The sequence below is a fragment of the Microtus ochrogaster genome, linkage group LG1 (assembly GCF_000317375.1).
Source record: "Microtus ochrogaster isolate Prairie Vole_2 linkage group LG1, MicOch1.0, whole genome shotgun sequence".
NCBI classification, from domain to species: domain Eukaryota; kingdom Metazoa; phylum Chordata; class Mammalia; order Rodentia; family Cricetidae; genus Microtus; species Microtus ochrogaster.
Window position 1 is genome coordinate 14,774,313 of NC_022027.1, and position 21,887 is coordinate 14,796,199.

General features: G+C 32.6%; 1 non-coding gene across 1 annotated transcript; it reads left to right on the forward strand.

Annotated features, from left to right (window-relative positions):
* The first annotated feature begins 18,675 nt into the window (after nt 1-18,675).
* LOC113457516 lies at nt 18,676-18,837 on the forward strand. The gene has a single exon (XR_003378078.1). It is a non-coding gene; the product is annotated as a U1 spliceosomal RNA (small nuclear RNA).
* The last annotated feature ends 3,050 nt before the right edge of the window (nt 18,838-21,887 follow it).

Consider the following 21,887-nt stretch of genomic DNA (forward strand, 5'->3'; position numbering starts at 1 on the left):
TCAATACCATCTTTCAAGGTTCTTTCTCTTATAATGTGCCATGGCTTATTTAATTATTTTCATTGCTACTTTTTGTCATAAAGTTTTTTGTGTACATACTATGGCTACTAATTTTTTGTTTCTATGTAATCACTGTGTGTGTCTCTCTCTTTCCTGTGCTTATTTATTTTCTCTTTTTTTCTATTTATTTTGTCTTATTTTGATTTGTTTGTTTTGTTTTACCTTATTTTATTTTTATTCCTTAGATTCCTGTTTTCTACATAAATATAGAAGGAGTATGTAACTGGAAAGAAGTTAAACGGGAAGAATTGAGAGAAAGAAAATTTTAATCAGATATGTTATATGAACATTATTATTTTCAAAAATGAATCAAATATCTATTTACTAAATTACTTTATTACTGAAATCTCTTCCAAAGAGTTCTGCTAACAGAACGTGAAATTGTGAAAAAGAATAATGTTCTCTTTTCTTTATTTAAAAAAATAAGTTGAAGTATTATGTTCTGTAAGCTTAAGCATTTGACCCTCCAATTAACTTACAGGTGATAGTCTTTAAATGAGGAGAGGTAACTGTTAAAATATTTGATAACAACCATCCTTCAAATTTCTTATTTTAGCTCTCTTGTTAGGAGGACAGATTTTCTTCTGTTTTAATAGGACAGAGTCATATTTATCAAAAGAAAGACTACTAAACTTTGATTATAACATTCTAATTCTTTTTCTTGGGCTCAGAACCTAGAAGAGCTCCCCAGCTTTTCCTTATGGCAAGTCTTCTCCATGTAACATAGGCATGACTGAAATTAACAGCATGTTATAAGGTATTCCTGGCAAAAATTGCCCTAAATTCCAGGTACCTAATTATTAAACATAATATCCATCATTTAAAGTGCTTCTTAGCAACAGCTGCCATCATCCTCTTCCGGTTCACAGATTATATATGAGAATTCTTAGCAGAATGCATTTGTGTGTGTGTGTATGTTTACTTGTGAATATGCATGTGTGAGTGTGTATGTGTACGGGTGTATGTGGGTGTTTTAAGTCAATAGTTATTTTTAACCTTCAGTTTCATCTTATTAATCTCAAATTATTAGCATTGGCTTAGATAAATCTATAATAGTTCTAAAAGTGATGTGAAGTAATCCACACAACTGAATAAAAATGTTATTTGAATAGAATACAATATTTCTGGAGGTATCCAGACGTTATTCAGTAAGAGCCTTCTTATTCAGAAAGATGTCTGCATGAATACTGAAAAGGTTTTTTTTTTGTTTGTTTGTTTTTTGGATGTTCTTGCTGTGTCAATAGAAACAGTAAACTACAGTAGTTTAGTTTCTCTTCTGTCAATTTCTGATGCTTTGTAGTACTTAATGAGCATTGTAAACAGATATATTCAAATAATTTTCATGTCCAAGCATTGTTATGGGTCCTGAAATTCTGGACTTAAGGATACAGATACACTCATATTTTTGGCCTTATATTGAGAGAATTAGCTTTATGCCATAGAATGAAAAATTAAGCATACAATTTACTTTGACATTTCCCTCATACATAGTCATTGTGCATGGTTCTGTGCTCTATAAGGACATTAAAATAAAACCATATGTTGTATGTAGAGTTATTTTTTCTGTCCCTTTCTTTCAGCTGTTCTGTCCCTTGTGGATAAGTCCCCGTTGTTATCCTATAAAAATTTTCATATACATACATATACATATCATATATGTAAATAAATGATTTCTTATGTTGAAGTAAAATCTTATGTTAGTTAATGTTAAATTATGATTAAAGGTAATCTATAGAGAAAGGGAGACACTATTAATAGGCTCTCATGTTAGGAGAGATGACTAAGAAAATTCTGAATACAAGAAAATTTTAAACAAAACTTCTGTTTAACGTGAAGAAACAAACAAAATGAATATCATAAAAAGAAATAGATAGCAATCATGATTGAGCCTTTTGATGTTAAATTTGGTATTCTTGATGAATATTATTTACAAGGGCAGACAACTTCTAATGTAAAATTTCTTGAGTAGTAGTTTTTCTACTACTCAACTAGTAGAGTTGCAGCTATTGATTTAAATAATATGCATATATATATATAGTCACTATGACAACTGTTAAGTAAACATAATTATTATTCAGAACAAAATGAGCTTCAGTGACTCAAAATAGAACCGTGATTCAAATATCCCTACCTTAAAAACCAATCTACTTCTGTTTGTCTGTAGTTCTTTCATAAAAAATATTACATTGAATTTTTTGAGGCCATAATGCTAGTTTTCTGATGAGTTGAAAAAGTGTAATTATGAAATCAGGTCAAGAAAAAGGCTTTCTTCATTTTTTTAACCATAAATATATATTTTATATTATGTGAAATATTTATATCATGTATTACATTATATATTATATTTATGACTACACACATATATATAATGACTATATATTTACTTCAATTGTTTCTACCAAATATATTATGTTATATATATACTATATTTGCATCACATATTATATTGTCATAGATTTAAATCACATACATCCATGACATCATATAACATATCATATTTTATACATATAACATCACACAGTATATATTATACAATATCATATATATATAAAAATGTCATAAACATATTACTGACAGTATCAATACCTTTTGTTTGCAACTTCTTTATGCTTCTTACATGAAAATCCACAAGGGTATTTTTCTACCAAAGTTTGTGTTTCTAACCAATTCGATTCTTTAGATTAATTAATTCAGCCTTGAGACTCAAGAGTCCATTTTATGAACAAAAGTTCCATAAGCTGTTTTAACACACAGTATGCATCCAACAATCACCATGGTTCACTTTTAAATGATCTGAGGTTAATCGCTCCAAAGAAATTCAATATTTGGGAAAATTATATCATACTGCATTAGTTGGGGTTTCAGTTAACATTCTTTTCTTTTAGGAACAAGGTATCTGCCAATAAATAAACTTCAGTACATTTTAAAATTCATTAACAACCCTGACGTAGGTAGTGTATAACTTTCTGTGCACTTGTTACTAGATAGTGCTAAATGGACAATATCAATATTACAAATTACAGTCTTTTCATGTCATTGGTAAGGATATGGGAAGGTGTCAAGGAATAAAAAAAGTCATGCTGAACATTTGAAAAAATATCATCAACTGTAATTGCTAGATTTTAAATGTGTTTGGCTTTTTTTTGTTTCCCTCAATTTCTCAACTGTTTACTCACCTTAATTAAAGAAAAACAAAAGCCTTTATGACATGAGTTAGAGTTTTATGGAACACTCTGCCACTTTTGATTATATTTGAGCTTTTAAATCAACGTTGCTGAAAAACTCACTTAATGTTAAACCACCATGTGCCTGAAAAGTTGACAAAAGAAAAAATTCTCAGAATTGTGAAACCTTGAGGATACTGTCACAGAGTCTGTCTTGGAAACCAGACAAACAATGGTGATATTATAAAGAAGGTCACTTGGTGTGATTTTGGATTAAAACTTATCCTTGAGCATACAATTCTACCATGTATAGTGTGAGCAATTTATTGCTTTTTTTTTTCAGTATTGGAAAAGAAAAAGTTCATGCTTTCGTTGATTGACCTTTACAAAGAAACATGTAGACTTATGAGTAATCAGAAAGCAATGCTTTTGTTACCTTCATAAGTAGAATTCACTCTTAGGTCTACTGAGTAGATTTTCATTACATTTATTGTAATCTTAATGTTTAAGCAAATTTGGTGATATGTTCTATTATCATAATAGGAAATATTTTTGATGCAGTAATTTTTAAACTTCAAGTACAGCAGAAAGTAGATGTTTTATTTAAGCCATGATATTTTCCTCATTTAAAAAATATCATTGAATATAAAATTAGTCTTCACAATTATTATTTTTAAATGTAACCCTTCACATGATAATTAATAGCTAAATCTTGCAATGCAATATACATTTTAAAGATAAAGTAATAAGTTTATGTGATAAAGAATCACTGTAATAGCCATGTTTTATAGTGGAATATTTTCATAATTATATCACATTATTTTCTATTTAGAGGTCCTTTATTATTTCTTCCCTCTTTTACCTTAATGTATAAAAAATTTTGTGTATTTTGCTATATTACATATTACATATTTAAAAGGATGCTGATTTTGTAACATCAACATTTCCTGACATTCAACTTACCTTTAAATTTCCAAAAAGTAAGGTATGTTACTTTGTATAAATACATGCTAGGCAAACTCACACTATCATTCTTGTTAGGGATTGAAAGCCTCAACAAAGAAAACTATTTTCCCTAACTGGACTAGTACAGAGGCACAAGGAATAACCAGACACAGCTTACACCATCATCATGGAAGGGCATCTCAGGCTTCTCTCCATCCTAAAGATCTACCCGAACATATTCTACAAAACATCTCTTATCCCCCAGCCATAACCCAAGGTGGATACCTCATTACTATTCTCTTTAAGGGATGCAGGGTTAGGGAAATACCTGCAACTTAGTCATCAATTTTGGCAAACACCTTTCCCAAGGCGATCTACATTTTTAACAAAGGGGAAGGGAGCAGTACATCCTGGCTATTGTTAGGGCAGTCACAGCCTGTCTGCAGAGCTATGTGACCACCTCAGGTGGGGCCCATGGCTTCAGAGCCTGGCTACCACACCATATAGAAATATGGGCCTACATATTCTGATGGGTTTTGCTGGGTAGGAACCTAGAAATGACTCTAGGAGGGCAACAAAACAACATATGATCACCAGAATATAACTCCCATTACCACCCGATGCAGGCTTGCTAGAAAAAAAGACATGAAAAACATCTGACTTACCAATATGTTTTTCCACTTTTGGTATTCGAAGGATATGATTGTTGAGGAATCAGTTAATTCAAATTTAAACACACACACACACACACACACACACACACACACACACACACAAACACACATATATTATGAGATAGCTGAAAAATTAAAGGATAATTATTTTTTCTCTCTTTTTATACAAATCATTTTGTTATTTGTGTTGTATATATCTTTCTATGTGAATATGTGTGTATGTGCATGTGTATAACCAGAGGCCAGAGTTCAATATCAGATATCCTCTCTATTAAAGTTCTTATTTATTTTGAAGTACATTTTCAACAAACCTGGAGTTTACTGTGTCAGCTAAACAGGCCACTCAGCAAGCTCCAGCGCTGTCCGCAGTCCTCAGTGCTGAAATTGCAGACAGGCCAAGGACCCAGCTTCTACAAATATGGTAGAGTTATAAACTTGGGTCCACATAGAGTCCTGTACAGTAAAAAGTAAATTGTTAACAATGAAATTTTAAATTGGAAGCAGTCCAGTAATACTTATGATGATAGAATTAATCTATTTTCCCAATGAGGAAAATTTGTTCTAGAAACAAAACTCTTATGTGAAGATGTAAACTCAATTAGTCTCATCAAAAATCTCTTTTAATTGGACTCACTGCCTACTCATCTTATGTCAATAAACTTGTTTAAATTTGATCCATGATCTATAGCTAAATTCATTAGACTTCCTCTGTGTATATTTTTTCTGCAATGAGCCAAGTTCTAATAACTTACATAGAGTTTGTCTATGAAATAATAAGTCCTACTTTTCAAGGATTTGTTTTTGAATATATTAAGAAAAAAGCAAACCAATTTGTGTTTTCTATTGATTTATTTGGATTGAATAAAATATTAGTTCAGACTTTTGTAAGTATTTCTGAAGAAAAATGTATACATTTATGTTATAGATACATCATTTCTTGAGGATTAAATATTACTGCCTCTTCTCACCAACACATGAAAAAGAATGGGATCAATATGTAATAGGAAAGAGAACATATTTATTAAAATGTAAATGCAAATATATTGATTATTCTTCTATTTGTCAAAAAGATATTAAATTGTCTATTTATGTTCAGTGCCAGCTGACAAATATGATATATCATTGTACTAAATAACTTTGAACAATAGAACTTCAAATTCTCCATAATAATTCCTTTCTTCCTTTTATGTACAGTATGAGTTTGTTGGTCAGATAGCAAGCAATGGTCTCTAAAATTACTTGGCACTGTTAACATTATGTTTTTATGATGTTGTTTGTTCATTTGTTCTGAGACACACTCTTTCAGTAAAATGAAACACGAAATAAACCAACATAGCTGGCCAATGAGTTCCAGGGTTTCACCTGTCTCTGCCTGCTCAGTGATGGGACTACAAGCGTGTGCCATTAAATCCAATGTTTTTCTCATTGTTCATGGAGTCAATCTTAGTTCTTTGTATTTGCAAAGCATGCACTTTACTAACTTAGCTATCTCTCCAATACCTGGTTTTTCATTTTTCTTAAGAGAGCTAAGTGATGTACTTTTCATAGATGGTTATTGCAAATTACCATCATGAATAGTTTTGTGCATCACAACATGAAAATTTGCTTATTTACTGGCACTTTCCTAACAAAATGGACATAATTTTAGCAGTAAAATGATTGACTAGCGTATGATTACAGTTCAAGATTCCCACTAATGCCAGAAACTGGCTACTGGCAAATTTGTTGGAAGGAGATTGTAAATATACTATTGGGAAAAGCATTGAATGATTGTAAGAAATTCCAAATAAAAGTCATTATTAAAGCCACTACACTGGCCTCCAGATCCATTTGGTTGCTGGTGATGAAGAACCACCCTACAGACACTTGAGAGAAAATGTTTCCAGAATTTTCAGCTTAAGAAGTTCTATAACAGATCTCAAGTTACACAGGAGCATTTTGAAGACGACTGCTCATAATTTTATGATCCATACTTTGGGTGCTGTTGACCTTATACCAGAGATGGCCCAAATGGTTGCTGCAAAAGTATCCAAGTCACATGTCCCAGCAGTTCTACAGGTCAGATGGAACTCTTCAGTATTTTTGATGCAGTAGGTGTTTGGACTCACAAAGGAACAATAGAGATGACTGGCATTTGTGGACCTTCTATTTTTGGTAATATTGGTGGATGAAAATTATGTTCTTGCTTTGGTCACTTATTTTAGCTTCTAAAAGTTGTGCAGCACAGTGAGTCATCTAATAAGCTTCTCAGCAGGTCTGATGATTGAGGTTGTCTTAGTTAGAACTAAGACATGACTGTGTCCAGAATTTGTATCTAGTAGCCTACACTGGTTCCCCAGTAGATTCTAACTTTCTCAGACCTAAGTAAAACTCAACATTTCTCTTATATTTTTTCTGTTATTATAAGCCTTGAAAGTCATAAAGTAAATCAGTATAAGGAATAAGAGAAATAAACTGTTAATGGTAATAGCATGAATGCCTCTTGGCAATTATGAACAGATAAAGGCTGGGAAATTTTGATATTTTTGACAGATGTTTTCTCCTGTGCCCAGGCAAAGTACAATTATTTTTTAATGGTATAATGCTTACCTCGTGTGTATATGTGTACCATGTACATGCCTGGTGCCTTCTGAGGTTTTTAGAAGGCTATGATTCACTAAAAATGCAGTTACAGATAGTTGGCAACAATCATGTGAATACTGATAACTGAATCTTAGTGAGCTGCAAGAGAAGCGAGTATTCTCAATCTCCCAGTCATCTCTTTATTCTCCATCAAAGTATATTTTGCCCCAAAGAATTACATTGTTCTTTTTTTTTTCCAGTTACCTCTTTGCCTCCACAATTAATGGACTTTTGTAATTGTTAAAAGATTTACATTTTTCTCAATGTAATATAATGATAATTATAAAAACCATTACAGCAACAGAAATAACCTAGTTTTTGAATGCTTATATCCTTTGCATTAAACTTTTAGCTATCTAATTTATATTTGTAGGCATGACTATTACAATATGCAATTATGAATGAGTGTTACACAAAATGATTACTGCAAAAATTTCTGATGACTTTTTTCTAACTGTAAAATAAGCAAATAAGAACTGACAAATACGAGGAAACATACAGTCTTTCTCTGATATTCTCTTGTGACATCTCATCTCTCCTATTCATCACAGCATGCTGAAGAAATTCCAGTCAGTCTGCTCATTGCAAGGAAATACATCTTGTTCTCTGCTTTTATACTTACTACATGCTTCCATGCCCTAAAAGTTTTCTTCCTCTGTTTCTTGCCATGAGACATGGCCTTCCGGCATTCTGTAAATTATGCCATATGAATTAAGATTAGATGTTTCCATGTTTACATAGGCCAAATCAGATAGATTCTTATTTTTATGAACTAGCATTTATTAAAGCAGAGCCAAACTTAGCTTTTTTTATCATCTATTGATTTTTTTATGGTTGATACAGTTAATTGCACACTAGAGTAATTGCAATATAAATATAAAATATACAAAACTGAGATATGTCAGGCCCATTAAAGATATACAGGTTCATCCTTCATCCTATCTATCTATCATCTATCTATCTATCTATCTATCTATCTATCTATCTATCTATCTATCTATCTGTCATCTATCTATAATCTATCTATCTATCTATCTATCTATCTATCTATCTATCTATCTATCTATCTATCATCTGTTATCTATCTGTCTGCCTTAGTTAGGACTTTCATTGCTGTGAAGAGACACTATGATCACAGCAACTCTTATAGAGAAAAAAGTTTATGGGGTGAATTACAGTTTCAGAGGTTTAGTCTACTGTCATTATGGTGGGCTATGTTTGCATACAGGTGTATGTGTTGTCGGAGAAGGAACTGAGAGTTCTATATTTAGGTCTGCAGGCAAAAGGAAATGAATTGTCACACTGCACATGACTTGAGCATAGGAGACTTCAAAACCCAGCCCACAGTGACACAATTTCCCTAGCAAGGCCTTACCTGTTCCAATATGGCCATCCCTTCTGAAAGCACCACCCCCTTTGGATGACATTTTATTTCAAAGAACCGCATTCCATTCCCTGTCCCCCAAAGACTTGTAGCCATATCATAATGCAAAAATATATTCAGTACAACTTCAAAACTCCCCATATTGAAGGACAGTATCAAACTTATCAAACATCTAAAATTCAAAATCTCTTCTGTGATTCATGCAATCTCTTAACTTTAGTAATCTATAAAAAAAACAAAATAAAAAGTCAGATCATATACCTCCAAAATATAGTGGCACATATTAAATATTATTTTTCTAAAACACAGGGAAGAGAACATGAGAAAATATTGAGCTAAAGCAAGACTGAAAACCAGCTGACATACAGCAGCATCTAAATCTCCACATCTGTTGTTAAATTGGTCTTCAGAGGTCCAAGTAATCTAAGTTTTGTTGACTGCAACATACTTGTTTTTCTTGTGCTGATTCCACTCCTTGTTAGCAACTCTCCTTTGTAGGTACCCCAAAGCACTGCCATCTCCAACATTTGGGGTCTCTAAGGCAATATATGCTTTACCTTCACAGCTTCACACAATTGCCTTTCTAGGACTCCATTCATGGATAACCCTTTCATATGCCTGGTCTCAGTAGCTTTCCTTTGTCATGGAGGAAGACTCCATAACGTTTTTCTTCTGTCTTTGACTCTAATGCCAGAACCATGTGGCCAAACCTTCCCAGTTCTGCTGCTGGGGCTGTATTGTTCAATTAAACAATGGCTCAATTGTTCAGTTAAATCTTCACTAAATTTCTATTTTTGATGGTTATTTTCACTGTCCAAGCTTAGCTGGTCTGGAACTTGTCTTAAATGCTTGGGTACACACTTTTTTAAAAAAGAAACACTACTGAAGCTTAAATCACATATTGAATCCCACACACTAAGAGACTTCAATACTCAATTTTCACCAACAAACAGGTCATTCAGACAGAAACTAAACAGAGAAATGATGTAACTAATAGACAGTATATCTCAAATGTACATCACAGATATCTACAGAACATTTCAGCCAAACACAAAAGAATATACCTTCTTGGCAGCACCTCATGGAACCTTCTCTAAAATTGACCACCTACTCAAGTCACAAAGCAAGTCTCAACAGCTACACAAAAATTGAACCAAGCACCTGTAAACCTATAAGAACATTATACATTAAAAAAGAGTTTCAATAATAGTAACAAAAGAAAGCCTACAAAGTCATGGAAACTGAACAACTCTCTACTAAATTATCACTAGGTCAAGAAAGAAATTAGGACTTTCTGGAGTTCACTAAGTGCCCACATACAGAAATGAGAGAATTCTCATACTAGGGACTTAACATCATATGTGAATATTCTAGAACAAAAAGAATCAGCACACTGAAGAGGAGTAAATAGCAGGAAATAATCAATCTAGGGCCTGAATCAATAAATTAGAAGCAAAGAGAACAATACAATGAATTAATAAAACAAAGGGTTGGTTCTTTGAGAAAATCAACAGTATAGATAAACCTTTATCCAAATTAACTAAAAGACAGAGAGAATATTCAAATTACCCAAATGAGAAATCAAAATGGGGATATAACATCAGACTCCAAGAAAATCCAGAGAATTATTAGGTTATACTTTACCTGTATTACACAAAATAGGAAAAATCTAAAAGAAATGGACATTTTTCTTCATAGATACCACTTATTAAAATTAAATCAATATCATATAAACTTGAATATACCTATATTCCTTAAGGAAGTAAAAACAGGCATGAAAAGTCTCCCATTCAAAAAAGCCCATGCAAGGCCAGATGTTTTCAGTGCCTAATTCTACTATACCTTTAAAGAAGAGGTAATACCTAATACTCCTTAAATTACTCTACAAAATAGAAACTAAAGGGATATTGCTAATAACATTTTATGAGTCTGAATCACTCTAAAACCTAACCGACACAAAATCTCAACAAAAAAGAATATCAAAAACCAACTTCCCTTATGAAAATAGATCCAAAAAATTAAAAAAAGTACTCACAAACTGAATCCAGGAACACATTATAAAGATCATTTACACTGATCAAGTAGTCTCCAACCCAGAGATGCAGGGATGGTTCAACATATGAAAATCTGTTAATGTAATCCACCATATAAATAAATAGAAAAAAAACCTCATGATAATCTCATTTGATGCTGAAAAAGCCTTTGATGAAATCCAACATGACTTTGTTGTAAAAGTCTTGAAGTGATTAGGGATACAAGGGACATACCTAAACATAATAAAAGTAATATATAACAAGGCAATCATTAACATCAAATTAAACAGAGAGAAACTCAAAAGATATCAACTGAAGTCAGGAACAAGAAAAAGCTGTCTACCATCTCCATATCTATCTAAAAGAATACTTAAAATTCTAGCTATAGCAGTAAGAAACAAAAAAGATCAAGGGGATACAAACAGGAAAGGGAGAAGTCAAAGTATCATTATTAACAGATTACATAAGAATACACATAAGTGATCCCAATAATTGTATTAGGGAGCTTCTCCAGCTGATAAACACCATTAGTCAAGTAACTGGATACAACTCCAAAAGAATGAACTCTAAAATAATATGTAACACATTTTTAGATAAACAATAAGCAGGCTGATAAAAAATTCAGGGGAAAAAAACAACCTTGACAATAGCAGCAAATAATATAAAATATCTTGGTGTAACTAACCAAGCAAATAAAATACCTGTATGACAACAGTTTCAAATATTTGAAGAAAGAAATTTGGAAAGCTATCAGAAGATGTTAAGATCTCCCATGCTTATGGATATGTAGGATTAACATAGTAAAAAATGGTCATCTTGACAAAAGCAATCTATAGATTCAACATAATTATTATTAACATCCTGACAGAATTCTTTATAGATCTCTAAAGACTAATATTCAATTTCATATGGTAAATCTAAAGACACAGGATAGCTAATACAATCCTGCACTGTAAAAGAATTTCCAAGGTATCACCATCTCAGTTTCAAGCTTTACTATGAGGCTATAGTAATAATAAGAGCATGGTATTGGCATAAAAACAAACAGGCAGATTAGTGAAATTGAATGGAAGAACCAGAAGGAAATCCACATACATATGTGATGTGGGATTCCCTTCTATATGCTGTAAATACCATTGGTTAATAAAGACACTGTCTTGGCCTGATAGTATAGAGTAGAGCTAGGTAGAAAAAACTAAACTGAATGCTGGGAGAAAGAAGGCAGAGTCAGAGAGAAGCCATGTAGCCCTGCCAGAGACAGACACTAGAACTTTACCCAGTAAGCCACAGCCACGTGGCAATACACAGATTACTAGACATGGGTTAATTTAAGATATAAGAGTTAACCAATAAGAACGTAGAGCTAATTGACCAAGCAGTGATTTAATTAATATAGTTTCTGTGTGGTTAATTAGTTTCTGGGTTGCCAGGAAGAACAAGCAGCCTCTACAACAACTATTATTTTCAACAAAAAAGTCAAGATTATACAATGGAAAAGAGAAAACATCTTCAACAACTGCCACTGGCATAACTGGATGTCTGCATGTACAAAAATGCAAATAGATCAATAGCTATCACCCTGCACAAAACTTAAGTTCAAGTGGATTAAAGCTCTCGACTGAAGTTCAGATACACTGAACCTGACAGAAAAGAAAATGAGAAATAGTCTTGAACACATTGGCACAGTTTTCAACATCCCAAAACCAATAGCATACGAATACCAATAGCACAGACACAAAGATTAAAAATTAATAAATGGGACATTTTGGAACTCAGCCATTTTTGTAAGAAAAAAGACAATGTCAATAAGACAAAAACAGCAACCTACAAAATGAGAAAAGATCTTCACCATCCAAATATCTGACAGAGGACTGATTTCCAAAATATATTAAAAATCCCCAAAAGTACACATCAAATTCCCTAAGAATCCATTTGAGAATGGGGTACAGAACAGGTCTAAACAGAGAATTCTCAGTAGAAGAATACCAAATGGCTGAAAAATACTTGAAGAAATGCTCAACATCCTCAGCCATCAGGGAAATGCAAATCAAACTGACTTTTAGATTCCACCTTCTACCTATGAGAATGGCTAAGAACAGACCCACACATGAGAAAACATGCTGAAGAGGATGTGGAGTGAAAGAGACAATCTTCCATTGCTGGAGGACATTTATGCTTATAGCATAATTATTTATAATAACCAGACCTGGAAAACCCTTTATATCCCTCAATTGAAGAATAGGTAAAGAAAATGTAGTAATTTACACAAGGGAGTGTTAGTCAGCTGTTATAAACTACAAAATCATTAAATTTAAAGGAAATTTGATGGAACTAGAAAAAAATATCCTGAGTTAGGGAACCCAGACCCAGAAAGACAAGCATGGTATGTGTTCATGTATAAATGGATATTTTCTCCAAGTAAAACAAAATTAGAAACAAAGAGAACAATACAATGAATTAATAAAACAACGGATAAAATCAACAGTATAGATAAACCTTTATCCAGATTAACTAAAAGGCAGAGAGAGAATATTCAAATTAACAAAATCAGAAATCAAATCATGCTACAATCCACAGTCCCAGAGAGGTTAGTTAACAAGGAGGGCACAAGGGGGAGACTCAGATCTCCCTTGGAAGGGGGAATAGAAGAGGTTAGGTAGTTGAACTGGGGTCATGGAACGAATGTGAACATTAGTCATCACATTGGGGTTGTGTGAGAGGGGGAGTACCAAAAGAGCTGAGTGGAGAAGGGGTTTCTCTTCTTAGCAGTAGAAACCTTAGCTAAGATAATTATAAAATATAAAAATTTAGGTTTAATTTATGGCAAAATTTGAAATTCTTTTCATATTACAGTGTCCATTTATATTTTGAATAAAAAATGTATGATTATTTCATTCATATGTATTTAAATGCTGGATTTTATTTCCCTGCACCAAGTGTAAAAATTTTATATATTAAAATAATAATAAATATTTGTGTCATGACATTTTAAAAATATTTTTATAATGCATTCAATTTAAAAGTTTTCTATCACATGCAATTCTGTAATTGTTGGAGACAAGTAGTTACATGAAATTTAAGTCATCCAAGCATAGACATTATACATGTGTCAAATTACCTTTATAAAATTGTGTTTTTGCTCCACAATTGACAATGGTTAGTATTGAATATTGCATTCATTAGTCATTTACTAAAATTAAATTTTACTCTATTTTGCATTTATGATAAAAATGAGTGAACTTGACCAATACTTAGTCTGTATTTATACAATCTTATACACTCATTTACTGAAATTATGAGTGGAACCAAATGTTTTTGTTCAAAACTCGTTAGAAATTTTCCAAAACAGCAACTTCTCAAATGCTAACACTTCCTGTTCTTTATCCGAGGTGTAAATATCACACCAATGCCTTTGTCAGTCTCATTTCAGTAAGTATTAGAAACTGTTGACTTGAGAAAAGTAGATACCAGTTTTCATTTGAAAACCATCCAACCTGACACAAGAGATATCATTGCAAACAACTAGAGGAACAAATTAAAGAAAGGCCTTTGAAATCTAGATTTTTCTTCACATATAAGATATTATAGTCATTAATTCATGCCTTTGGTCAATAAGTATCTTAAATATAAATTTCTTCATGCTTATTGGATAGTCTTCAATACAAAGGTGATCAATATTTGGTCTTCCTTTTAAAAAAAGCTTTAAGATTTGAACAGACAGAGAGAGATCCATCTTGGAAGCATTCTGTGTTTTTCTTTGGAAGATATTTTGCAGTGTCTCCACAAACTTGTTCTGTCTACACAGTCAAATATTTGAAATTTAGTATATTTAATGATTTTTCTTTATACACATATATGAAGAATAACTCAATACATTTTAAAAGTTCCCAGTGGTGTCATTACTCCCAAAAATGTTCTAAAAGACAGCTTCTAACTTTTTAAATTAAAACTTGCATTGCATATTTAGAGTCAGGCTCTGACAATATAGCCCTAATTGTGTAGGAACACACAGTTACCAGTCTACCTTCACCTCTCTGTTGCTATAATTGAGGTGTAAGTATTCAGTACTTGGCAGAATCTTTTATTTAATGGGGTTGTTGACACCAAGTCCTACAATAAGTAGCCCAGGCTGGCCTCAGTTAAGGGTGTTTTGTTTGGCTCGATCACTGACTCTGCAATTATAAACTACATATTCATCTTTCACTGGAAAATTTCTGCATGAATATTGTGGTTCTTTAGCTTGTACTTTTGGATAGACTCTGAAGAGTGGGAATGGGTGTAACTCTGAAAGCTTTGCCTAGGAATGGACCTATTTCCTTCTAATAGGTTGCTCTGTCCAGGCTTGATACAAATGGATGGAAATAGAAAACACTATCCTGAGTGAGGTAAGCCAGACCCAAAAAGAGGAACATGGGATGTACTCACTCATATTTGGTTTCTAGCCATAAATAAAAGACATTGAGCCTATAATTCGCGATCCTAGAGAAGCTAAATAAGAAGGTGAATCCAAAGACAAACATATACGCATCCTCCTGAATATTAACCTTCATCAGGCGATGAAAGGAGACAGAGACAGAGACCCACATTGGAGCACCGGACAGAAATCTCAAGGTCCAAATCAGGAGCAGAAGGAGAGAGAGCACGAGCAAGGAACTCAGGACCGCGAGGGGTACACCCACACACTGAGACAATGGGGATGTTCTATCGGGAACCCACTAAGGCCAGCTGGCCTGGAATAAAACCGGACTCGCTGAACATAGCGGACAATGAGGACTACTGAGAACTCAAGAACAATGGCAATGGGTTTTTGATCCTACTGCAAGTACTGGCTTTGGGGGAGCCTAGGCAGTTTGGATGCTCACCTTACTAGACCTGTATGGAGGTGGAAGGTCCTTGGACTTCCCACAGGTCAGGAACCCTGATTGCTCTTCGAGCTGATGAGGGAGGGGGACTTGATCGGGGGAGAGGGAGGAAAATGGGAGGCGGTGGCAGGGAGGAGGCAGAAATCTTTAATAAATAAATAAATTTAAAAAAAATAAAAATGGAAAAAAAGAAAATTAATAAAAAGACACATCAGGAGTGAGAGAGGCTCGGGCCAAACTGAAGTCACAGGATCCCCGCTGAGGACAAAGTGGAGAATGAGACAGCCCTGGGAAATGGTGGGAGACAGGACTCATGGGATTCTGAGATTTTTTGACCAGGTGTCAAGCAGGAGTTTCGTGCTGAATCAACTTAGCAGGAATCTCCGTGTTTTGTAAAGCACACATGGACCTAGAAGGTCCAGAGCTTGATGAAAGCTGGTTTCAGAGGCTGTTGGTTGACATAATGGCAATTTTTAAATGTTTTGGGAAAAAAAAAAGACCAATGCTAGAATAAACCAAACATCTGTAAAAAAAAAAAAAAAGATGGTATATGGCAAGTTTTATGGCATTCTGTTGCATTCTGTTATGCCAAATTTCATATTAATATTAATATTTCTTGAAGGATCACTCTTTTCTGAAGGAAAACAAAGTAGAAGTGGGTCTGAGGATGGGGAAACGGGGGTCACTGAGATGAGTTGAGGTGTGGAGAGGATGGGGAAAAGTGATGGAGGAGGAAGAAAGAAGAGATTTGTTTGGAATGTATTGCATGAGTGTAGGCCTAGAGGATTTTTGGGTTTATGGTTCTATTATATTTGGAAAAAATTTAGTCAATACTATGATTTTTTTTTTTTTTTTTTGCTTTCATGCCATTTCTTCTTCTTGGACTGTAATTACACAGTTGTTTTGCCACATTATATTACTCTACAATGACACTAATTCTTAGCTCACTAATTCTTTTTCTTTTTATTCTATACTTTCTTTTCAGTAAATTTTGCTTTTGTGGTCAAGTTATATGATCTTCACTAGACAGCACCTAACTGATCCAGTACACTTTATATCACAGTGTATGCTTCTATGTCTGGACATGTCATAGCGGTACTTTTAATATTTTATTTCTTTTTTCATCATGGAAAAAAACACATTGATTATGTGTTTTTTCTTTCTAAAATAATTTGATCAAGCCTTAAAAAGAAACCATTGTCAAGGAATATTGAGCATTGATGGTTTCCCCTCATAGTCCATGATTATTTGAGATATTGTTAGTCTTTCATGTTCTTAATTAAATATTAAATATTGTTATTTTTGAATTCTGCAATCATCTGAATTACTGTATTAGCAACATAATATATTTATTGAATATCATTGACCAACTTGACATCATATTTTATTAGGTTATAAAATATTTTAAGTAATTTATATTAAAAATCAGATAAAAGAAGTTTCACTTTCACCATATTCCCATTAAAAATCTTTTATTGACAACCTATCCACTATATAAATATTATTAATTTCATTTGAATTACATATCTTGAGGGCAAAGCTTTTTTGTCATTATTTTTGACATTCTATTTAAGATTTCTTCATTTTGGGTTGTGAGCCTAGCATTTATTAAAAAAAAGATTTCTTCATTTTTTTCAGTTCTTTCTTTTAACATTTTAATAATTGCAGAAGATCATGCCTAAGCATGAATTTATTAAGCCAACTGATATGCACGGCATCTATGTCTAATCTTGGCATTTCTATTCCATTCTTCCAAAAGTATCAAGAACAGTATTCTGTTACATAGATTTTCATGGATCATTCTGTAGGAAAAGCAGTTTGGGTTTCATTGTGTGAATACACCATGCCCTTGTCTTATTTCCCTGTATATCTTTACATTATGAATGTCATGTCAATTGATATAATGTATCTACTATTAATCTATGTATACATTGCTTATACAACATTTTCTCTATTTTCACTTGTCTCTTTTTCACTAAAAAGCTTGAATAGACATTCTCAGATAACTAAGACTGCAATTTCTGCTCATCTGTATCATTTCCCAGGTGTATTCTTCTCATATCATATAGTTCATTGATAATTTTTATGTGCAATAATAACAAAACATTTCTAAACTTGTTATGAACATGGTTTTCCATGCAGAGTTTCTCACTGAATCCAAAACTTTTTTTCTCATCTATTGAAAAATGCAGGATCTTTTTTTCCTTTAATATGTGCATTAACACACCTAGTATTACATCAAGTTTTTCAACTCATTATCAATTTCTCTGAATATTAAATCACATTTATGGCTATCTATCCTTTGGGATAACATAAACATAATTCTGATTACTGTTCTGCATTTACAATTCATTTGTAACCCAACAATTAAACATTTACTGGGACTTCACTTCCATTTATTCTTGGGAAATACTAGAAAAAGGTTATTTCTTGTATGTTGAAGGATTACAAAAGTTTCTTTATATTTTGTTCCAAATTATCTAATTAATTATATTTAAATAAAAGCAATCAGCCAAATAATGTTGGGAATAGTGTAATCACATCTTAAAAGTTCAATATTTCTGAGGGAGTAATGTAGAATGCACAGTGTATGTTTGTCATCTATCTTTCCTATGTTAGTGCCAGTGTTCCTGTTAAGACAATTTATTAACTCTTTCAACACAATTTCAGAGGAGATCCATATACTTTTTGACAAGCTAGTATTTAAACCTCATTTAGTTTATTCATAAGATATTCTATAGAACATGTGGTTGTAAGAATTTGAAGAAACATTTTAAGAAACATTTGAACTATTGCTTTAATATTAATAGCGATCTGATACAAACAGAAAAGGAACTGATTGAATTGTATGTTATCCAACTTATGAATATCTGACTAAAGAACAACATTACACTCATAAACTTCTTTTGAACCTACAAGAGAAAAAATAACATACTTCCTGGAAAAGGAGATACCATGATTATGAAGATAGTTTTCTTTGTATTAATTTTCTTCATTGCACTCCAAATATGCTGACACTTGTGATTTTTCCTAACACAAGAAAATTAACAGCATAATTTGTGGTAGTAGAGACCTCCTTTGCACTGTCCCCTAAAAATAAAAAAAGAAGAAAAGAAAGACTTAAAAATCACAGATTTTAAACATAAAAGCTTTATGGTCATTGGAGCATCAATTAAATACTGTTGAACTCCAAAAGCATGAAAATTTTTATCAGAAATCATCAGGGAATAAAAACAAATCCATGGATTATTTACATCAAATATATGCTAGATTTTTGGAGAGATGGCTTAGAGATTAAGAGAACTTGTTTTACAAGAGGACCTGGGTTAAATTCCAGTACCTATGTTGAGCATCTTACAATAGCACATAACCTTAGCTTTGGAGGACTCTGTGTTCTCCTCTGACCTCTGAAGACACTCCACATCCATGGCACATATTCATGATGAAAACACAAATGCACATAAAACAGCAATAAACACACACACTTAGATGCAGAAAGAGGGGGACAGAGAGAGTAAGGAAAGGACAGAGGAGGGAAAAGGAGGAGAAGGGAGGTAAGAAGAAGATACAGATGAGAAATAGATGATAGATAGATGGACAGATACATAGATCATAGACAGCAGAACAATTACAAAAAAGATAAATGGAAATACTGCAAAACACATACATGTGCTGTTAAAGGGATATTGAACAGAAAGAAGGTATTTCAGAGTTCAATGGTATGTACAGTACTTTAACAATGAAATATGAGATACAGCTTCACATTTCTGAGATTTATATTCCACATTAACAAGTAAAGGGAATAATTGTATACATTTTGCTGATTTTTTTGTCCCTGATGTTATATAGATAGCATCAGAAATATTGGGAAAAAATGAGCATTGTTAGGCTGTCCAAAAGGATGCAGAATTGTGAGACAAACCCTTGATTGTTCAAATGAAGTGGAGATGATTCATTTCTTTCTGGTTTCTAATGAGTGGAGTATTGATAATTATTGGGAGGACCTTTAGGAAATTATTTGAATTTTGAATTTATTTGAATTAATTTTATTGTCCTAAATAAAAGCTGAGTTAGAAATGTCAATGGAGATGGTAGAAACATATAAACAAACACAAGCATTTTCATTAGAATAAGATAACATGCAGGGAATATTAATAATAGAAATTGAAAGTAAATATCAATAAAAACAATGATTAAGTAAATATATTGAGGAATAACAGGTGCACAGTTTTATGTGTATTTGAATATCTGTTAATCAGAATGTCTAAAGTAGCTGAAAAAGACCACTGGCATTCAATGATTCCTGCAACTTTCTGCTTTTTAGAACATTGAAGTTTTTGGTGATCTATGCTCTTCAAGCTCTTTGAAAATTGTATAAGCACCCAATTCCTTCCATAAAATGAAAACCTATGTAAAATGCTCTTACTTAATCTAGCTTCAATTTTCTTTTTTTTTTTTTTAAAAAAAAACCTTACTTGTTTGTCAAAGAATTTTAATTTAGGAATGGCAGAGACACAGAATCTTATGGAACCAATGGAATACATATATTAATGTTTTAACCCTAAGGACAAAGAACATCAGTATTGTTTTAAATTAAGAATATTGTTATGTATTTTTTAGCACCCTGAAGATTACATTATTTCCACCTAATAAATTTCTGTCCTTCTTTAGTTTAATTGGTGAAAGTTTCCCTGTAATATATTGCTTGTTTGTTGTTTATTGTATTATCAAGTAGTAAATGTAAGTATCTCAAACAACAGAAACTAAATTTTTCAGCCTGGGCATATAATTGCAACATTAAGGTGTCAGGGGTAGTCATTCCTAATTAGGGTTAGTGGGTTTTGGGTTCTCGTCCACTCATGTCTCTTTAGCTTCAAAATAACTTACTCCTCCCATGTCTTCACATCATATTTTCCCTGTTGCTTTCTGCAAAAATTATATTTTTTTCTTATATGATCACCAGTGTTTGGAGCAGAGTCATCAGTTACAATTTTACTATAATCTTTTATGTTACCTCCATCCTTCGAATAAAACTATATCCTGAAAAGAAGAAAAATCCTAAGCTACCAGGGCTGGTTGTGAGAAGAAAGGAGGAATATGTGAAAGAGGCACAAAATATTAGATAATAATAAAAATAATTTGACCAAAATCTAAAATTGTAATAAGCTTTACCCTGGAATCCCAAATTAGTTTGTTTTAATAGCAGAAAATTGCATTTCTATTGATAATTATGCTTTTCTGTGGTTTTGCTTTGTATTATTTATGTATATAATAACAGCATTTCAGAATTTCCAAGGTCAACTGTTTTTTGGATATGTTAAAGTTATCAAGATGGGAAATATGAATCATACTTGATTGGTGATATGGGAATAGTGAATTGGTATGAAATTAATTTTTCAGCCTCAATATTGAAATGTCATTGTTTTCACAGTTTTTCTATGTTGTGCGAGAACACCCTCAGAAAAACAACTTAAAGGAAAAAGGACCCAATTCAACTGCAGTACTGAGTTGCAGTTCATATGGTAGAGAAGTCAAAGACAGAGATGTTCAAAGAATCTGGGCACACCACATCCATACTATAGAAAGAGAAAGGCACAAATATGCGATAGTATTCTGCTCCCCTTTTTTCATATTCTATGCAATTATTAGTTATATGTTTTAATTAACGTAATCAAATATTACACTCCACAGGCAAGCCAAAATACAAGCCTCCAATGTAATTCTAGATTCTATCAAGTTGTCGCTAATCCTAACCATCATAATAGTGCTACAGAAAATGTTTTGTTTGGTGATAAATGGAGTGTGAAATATTAGTCACGTTTTGACTCTGAAGAACTTGATACATCTAAAAGAAATGGGTAAAGTCTCAGTAAATTGTACAAAGGGATAACAGGCAGAGTGAGAATATACAACTGTAATGTCTTAAGAAACAAAGTAAATATTGTATCCAAAACAATTTATTCTTTTACATTCCAATAAAGGAAAGTAGTAAAAAAAAACTTAAAGTAGAAAAATAAAATAAAATACAATGAAAATGAGTATACTCCTTAATGTATTTCACAATATAGAAACAGAAGAGTCATTGCCAAATTCCTTTTATGAAGCTACAGTCACTCTGGTACCAAAACCACCCAAAGACTCAA